Here is a 7762-nt window from a genome sequence, read left to right on the forward strand (position 1 = left end):
ATTGGAGACACTAAATAAAATTAACCAGAAAACCTGACTGGAAAGTCTCTCCTCCTCCCACTGAATTGCCTATTCATGTCTCCGAGATTACTAAGTTACATATCGCTCTGGGACATATTGGTACTCATGGGCCTTTATCAGTGGTGTTCACACCGAAATTTGGGCGTTACTTGGCATCAATGTAAACTAGCTGTCAGACATTGCCAACACTGCCCCCAATCCCTCACCCGTTTTCGTCGTAACCCCCCTGCTTCTACTGCATCACCCCAATCCTTTAATCACACCTTACAAATTGATTTTATTGGTCCTCTTTCAAATAAACGTTTTGTTTGCGTTATTCTGGATGTATCTACAGGACTTGCTTCGGCTCATGACTCTGCCAAACCTAATCAGGCTGCCACCATCTTTGCACTTTGGGATTGGATCTCTCATTTTGGACCTCCCATTTTGATTGCATCTGATCAAGGCACACATTTTACTGGAACTCTTGTGCAGAAACTAGCCAGTAACTTGGACATCGCTTGGAACTTCCACCTTGCTTATAACCCCACGGCTGCTGGTCACGTCGAACGCTTTAATGGACTACTGAACAGCGCCTTTCTGCCCTCAAGGACTTACCTTTCACCCGTGCTCTCCAGATCGCCCTTTTGAACTGAATTCTCGTCCTCGTTTCCATCGAGATTCTCCTTTGGACGAAGCCTTCCCCAAACACCTTTCTCCTTACCCTTCTGAACCTTCCTCACCGCCTCTGACGTCTTCTAAGGTTCTCATAAACACCGGAAAGACTCTTCCTTGCAAGAAAAGGACATTGTTGCTTTTGGACCTGGCAATACTTATTGGACTTCCAGCTCTAAGGGAGAACTTTCCCTCGTGAAAGCTAAGGACATCACTCCTTTATAATTGTATGTATACATTTCTTTGCATTCTTCTCCTCTTCGCCTCCCTCTTCTGGATCGTTGTACCCCTTTTCACGTTATGGCCCCTCGCACCCTACTATTGTAGGATAGTTAGGATCATGCACCCCACTAGAATTATTTCTGCTACTCTTACTCTTTGCCTGCTTTACCTTATTACGGTCCTTGTCACCCATTTCACTATCTGTACCACCGAACATCGCCCCCCCTTGCAATGATACTAACTCCTCCCACCACTTTCGGTATTGGGTTTGTGTTGTCCTTAACGTTACTATTTGTTGGCTCCCTCAGTAGCTCAAATGGAGCTACTATTGGACGACACTTCTCCTGTCAGCACTGTTCCTACTACTCCATGGTATTCAGTTAATCTGTCAACCTGGACCCAAGCCATGCAGCATCATTTCGATCTTTGTCAAAGGATACATTTCCCTACATAAAAATGATTCCATAGTTCCTCACTTTTGGCTCTCCCAGCTTTTTCTTAATAATTACACTGCTGCCCAGCAATTGTTTTGGACTAAATATGCCTTTTGCACCCATAGGCTTCAACACTTTTCTCACGATTCTGTTCTTCCTTGTGAAGAATATCATAAAGCCAACATTACAGGCCTTTTTAGCCCTGTTTGGCATTCTACGGATGTTCAATCCGCTTGGGATGATTCTAATATTTTGGAATCTAACCCTTTACGTTGCCATCATATGGAATTGGTTAAAACTGTCTGGGCTCATTCACCTCATTATATTTATCATTTTCAACAGCTTGGCCTGCAATATTTTCCTATAGCTGTTAAGTTTGAAAACCACAACATTACTATCACCTATGCTTTAGATACAGATCCCCCTTTCACCTGCTATGCGGCGGCGAAATTATCTCTCTTCACCCGCATGTTTAGCCTTATGGGAAAATGAGGGCCCTAAAGGTAACCCTTGGTATGATGAGTATTATGGGGAATACGGGGATTATAATTATGAGGATGAGGAAGAGGATGACTCTAAGGATGAGGTTCCCACAAATTCTACAACATCAACAACTCTCACAACTACCGCACCCCCTTCTACCACCACCAGGAAACCTTATAATTTATGCAATACAGGCACCTCTATACAATATTGCACCTCCTTCTTTTAGATGGCCTCCCTTCTTCCAGAACCTTTTGGAAATCTGTGCCCTGTTAATATTTCCCTCCTTTTTAAAAGATTGAACTTACCCTTTAATGCCTCTAATGATGTGAATGAACTTAAGGATGGACCGTTGAAAGCAAAAGTTACTTGTGTAGCAGATTTTCCCAATCTACCTATCTTTGGCCGCTTTGAACTCCTCAATGCTCATAGTCGTTACATTGTCTCCAATATTTCCTTCCCACCGGTTGATCAATGGTGGGAAATTATGGCTTTAGGTACTCAAACCTGAGATACCCAGTGGTCATTACTGACCCTGTCCCTCAACCTTTGCTAACCCTTTTGGCACCCAGTACTCTCCCTCCTACATCTTTCCAAAACCACTTTTCCCCTTACAAAACGTTCTGTATCCGTGCTGTTTTTGCTACCATGGTACCGCTTCACAATGGATCAGCTGAACTAGGCTGGTTCTGTTTCCCCATTCCCCCTTACCAGGATTCGCGTCTAATATGGAACCTTGTAAAACCTCTGTAGCTACCATTCTTCCTGACTTATATTATAGCCCTAATGGTGGTATGAACCTCAGACGCCCTCTACAGGCGGCTGCTGTCGGCGCCTTCTTGGCTGGCGCCGCTATTGGAGCTTTAATTGCTGCAGCTATGACTGAAGACTTAGAGCTGAAATCAACTCGTTAGAGCGCTCACCAATCAACACACAAGAATCATACATGGAATTTCCAGAAATATGCATACTATGAGCGTCTTGCTACAGAAACTCCAGGCTGAACAACAGGTCTTACATTCTGAGCTCCGTTCCCTCCAACAATCTTATACTACTACTACTAACATGATGCAAGCTGCTATAACTCACCTCCAACAACAACAAGAATGCCATCACGTGGAAGCATTGCTTCAGGCATCTTTTACTGATCTACGCACACTCTTCATCACGGGCATTGGACAAGAAACCGCATCAATGATAACCATACTGGACCGTACCAAGGAAAGCCACTGCGAATCTGGACATTGCTCTTTACATCTTTGGGAAATCTCTACTTCTACTGCTATTGTGGCTTACAAAACTAAACCTACACCTCGGAGGATTCATGACTCATGGGTTCTCCCTTTGGAAGACATGTATTGGGCTCAACTTGAAAAAACATTCTTGGTTTATTCCTTCTTCCTCCGTTTGGCACCTTGGATTTCTGATAAACCCTCCTACTACGGACGTTGTAGTACATCTTCCTGCTTCATCCATTGCTGATTTGGGAAATTACAGGATTCTTACCTGTCATCACTCCAATTACTCTATCACCCGATGGCAGAATGTTACCTATAATGATACAGTCTACCTGGATCCTGGTTGCCACCTATCTTCCAACGTCATCCGTGTGCTTCATAATGACCTTAACAAAGCTACAACCACTCATGTTTCCATCATCTCCAACCACACCTTTGGACTTGGAATTTTCTTCAGGACACCGGCTTATCAACAAGATTTGATGCAGAAACTTCAGTCTTCCATCTCTGCTTTGAACAGAGTATATGAACAAAATGAGAAAGTATACAAAGCATTCAATGACTCTATTGCTAAGGATCTCCGTCACCTGGATATTCTTTGAACGAAGTTAAGCCCTCGTGGATAATTCTTATCTTATCCCAACGCACATCTTTTCTTCCAGTACCACTGACTGTTCCTTTATTGGTTTCTTCCGCAGACTGATAGCTGCTGACTTCGCCTGCATTACCAGATGGAACCCATTCCATTGGCTCAAGAATCATTTACTGTTGTTTGTTTCCTTTTAGGTGCTTTTCTTCATCATTAAAATTTTGCTTTGCATCTGCAATAACACCACTTCTTCGAAGTATGATGAACTTCGCAAGGCCGAACTGTACAACCCCCGGCATTACCTACCGCCGGAGATGCCACAACCGCCATAGACATATCAGACGCCTGGAAAGAGCACGCATATTTGAACTGGAACGCATCCATCATGCTTCCTGTCCACTATGCATCCAATTCCATGTATATGACTTTTTTCAAACTTGCAACTCTGAAAACTTATACCACCTACTCCTTTGACATGTTATCACATATTGTTAAAAGCTTAACTCCAACATTGTTACCATGCAACCTTTGCTCTTATGTTTGCCAACAACCTCATAACCCTTATGTTTTCTCGCCCTTCCTTCCCCATATATGATTCTCAACCATCTTTGGTTTCATAAACATCCACCTTCCCTTTTGCTTGCTGATTGTTATTATTTAAGTTCCCTTACCATAACCAAGCCCTTTTAGGTCTTCTATTTGCTTCTTTGAATAATCCTGATGCCCTAGTATAAAAGCATGTGACTGGTTCTTGGCCTTGGAACATTCTTTTCAGCCTCATACTATGAATTTCTTCTTTCTCTTTTATCTTTCAGAAATAAGTCTGTTATACACCCCCTTTCTTTCTTGGCTCTTAAAGCATCATGCGACCCTATCTTATTAGGCTTACTAAGTATATCTACTTACATTATACTTCACCTCCTCTTCTATCCTCCCGCACGGACCTATTCCTCCATTTAACTCTCTCTCTTTCTCTCTTCTTTAGTACTATCTACGTACCTTCGTCTATTCCTCGGGACACACTCATGGAATACCTCTTCTGGCGCTATGTGGTGGGCCTCCCCCGGTCTTCAAGCCCCAAATTCATCGCCATCGACGGCTCTGTTTTTGATCTTAATCGCCTCCTCCTTCTGTCTCCCCGATAGCCACCAGGTTTTCCTCTATAAATTTTGCAATAAAACACTCCCCTCCTATGTACTCAACCTGCCAGGCCATGAAAACCTCCTCCATCTCCTTACCAAATATTGTTATGTTGGAGACCTGGTACATTTGTGTGGAGCGGCGACGCCCCTCCTTGGGGGTCGCCCCCGCTCCAGGGGACGGACTGAATGGAGCAAAGATTTATAAATGTAAAACACAGCTTTATAAATGTAAAACAAGAGCTCTCTGAGCTCAGGCCAGGAGGAGTGCTTTGTAAATGTAAAACAAGAGCTCTCTAAGCTCAGGCCAGGAGGAGTGCACTGATACTAATTATGCAAATTAGGTAACCCTAAGCTGTAAGACTAGATAAAGTACTAAGCTGTGTGTGGTAGATAAGATATGCCCTGTGTGAAACATATAAAAACCCCGGATTGTAACCCTGCTTGGGGCTATACCTGCTCCGCAACCGTCTGTGCACGGTCACGGTCAGGTCATTAAGCCGGCTGGCGTGCCCCCCTGTGTGTGAGAGCATCATAAAATAAACCATTTGTTGGTTTCACAAAGGTTATGCATATCACAGATGTTATACCAGTAATAGATACTACTCAGTACCAAGAAGCAACATATTCATAAAGTATTCTCATGCCACAGAAGCAGAAATGTCAAAAAACTTAATTATGGGTCATCCCCTGACCCAGGGTCAAAGGAGGTGGACCCCTTTTCAAATGCGATGCATATGTCTACTTCACAAGGGTTTCAGATTCAAACAGAAGCTCTGTCCACAAATCCTTTCATGCCTCTAGATGGAATGCAAAGGTAGATATGATTACTACTAAGGATGCTCAAGTAAGTCTCCCTGGGGAAGTTTATAATGAAAGTGGAATTGCAGGATTTATTTCCACTATCATCACAGCATGTTTACCTATTACTGAAACTAGACCAAAGTTAACCCTGTTTTTTAAATGAGCAATCAATCACAGGGTTATTGGAAACCAGTGCTGATGTTACAAATTTACCCCTCTCAATATGACCTCATGTAATGCCATCCTGGGGCATTGGAGGCCATGATGAACCAGTGTCTACATGTTCTCTATGGTTACAATGTTCTGCCCCTTCCACCTCACAGCAACTTATTATTCATATTCAACCATACATACACAATTGCAAATGTCTGTCAAATTGCCTTTTCTGTAGGGGCCTCTGTGGTTCTGATTGCCTTGACATTAAAATGGAAGGTTACCACTACTGTCTTGGTAGAAAAAATGGCCATTGTCTAAGAAAAAGGTGGAAATCCTGGAGGTCCTCATTCAAGAACAGTTATAATTGGGACATATTGAACCCTCTACCAGTCCATGGAATACAGCCATTTTTATCATAAAGAAGGAATCAGGGAAATGGAGATTATTACAAAATTTAAGAGAAATTAATAAATGTATACAACCTATGGGTCTTCTTCAATGTGGATTGCCTAACCATAATCTAATTCCTCAGGATTTTTCCTTATATGTAATAGACATAAAAGTTTTATTTTTTTACTACTCCTGTCATTCCTGATGATTGAGGTAAATTTGCTTTCACAGTTCCTGTATTCAATTATCATAAGCCTGTTGATAGATATCAATGAACATTTCTTCCTCAAGGTATATTAAATAGCCCAGCATTATGTCAACATTTTTTGAATAAGGCTCTTCAACCTTTCTGACAATTATTCTCACATATTTTTGTTTATCATTATATGGATGACATTTCCATTGCTAGACCAATACTTAACAGTAGATTCTTTAAATAAATTGCAACACATTGTATTACAATCTGGACTCCATGTAGCCAAAGAAAAAATTCCAATGACAACTTCCTATTAACTATTTAGGACACAAAATACTCCAATGTTACTCATATTACAAAATTGACTTTTCTTTCCACATTTTCCTTAGTTCATTTGCATCAATTTTTAGGGCATTTAAATTGGGCCCAACCATATATTCCTTTAATTACTGATATACTGTCATCCTTTTTTTCAGATGTTAAAAAATTAACATAATCCCACCTGTTTTTTCCAGTTAACTCCTGCACTGCCTACAGCTCTTTGGTGTGTTAATGAGAAATTATTACAGTTCTTATAGAGAGATTTCCAACACTCAATGTTTCCTTATCTCTAATAATCTTTACTGAAAAGGTTTATGCCTTCACTGCAGTTGTTGCCATTTATAATCAAGACTTGAGTATATAGTGTGGTTATACTCTCCTCAATTTCCAGGAAGAATTGTTCTCCCTTATGCTGATATGTATGCTCAATTGATCTCAGATTGTCACAATTGCATTATATCACTTATGTCTATCTCTTACATTTGATCTTACAGGAACAGATGTTCATGTACTTTATCTTATGGAAAGACTTTACATTTACAATATTTACAATTTTCTTTATCAAGCTATGTTAACAGACCTTTTAGCTTCTATGGCTTTCCATGCACTTCTGGATGAACACCTTTCCTTATTGTGCCAAGTCTCTCATGCTCCTTCTATAATCTTTTCTATTCTGATTTCCAATGGGATTACTGTTTATACTGATGGAGAAAATGATAAAGTGTAATATTTATATTCATTCATAAAAAATGAACAGATCGTTACACATTGCCTCAAGCTTCTCCTCAGGGGGCCAAATTAACTGCAATTACTTTAGCTCTTTGTATGTTTTCCATTGTCTTAAACTTCATTACAAATTCTCAGTATATAGCCAAACTGATGCCTCATATTTTCTCTGCAATTTTGTCACCTCATTTGGACTCTAATTTGTTATGTCTGTTTATCACTCTTCAATCTCTTTTACAGGATCATAGAGCTCCAATATTTCTTGCTCGCATACATAGCCACACTAAGATTCCTGGACCGTTCACTGAAGGAAATGCTCATGCTGATGGTGCTATAAAATCCTTTAATCTCTTTTCAGATGTGGAATCACACAGATTTTTCATCAAAAT

This window comes from Sciurus carolinensis, unplaced genomic scaffold, assembly GCF_902686445.1.
Source record: "Sciurus carolinensis unplaced genomic scaffold, mSciCar1.2, whole genome shotgun sequence".
NCBI lineage: Eukaryota > Metazoa > Chordata > Mammalia > Rodentia > Sciuridae > Sciurus > Sciurus carolinensis.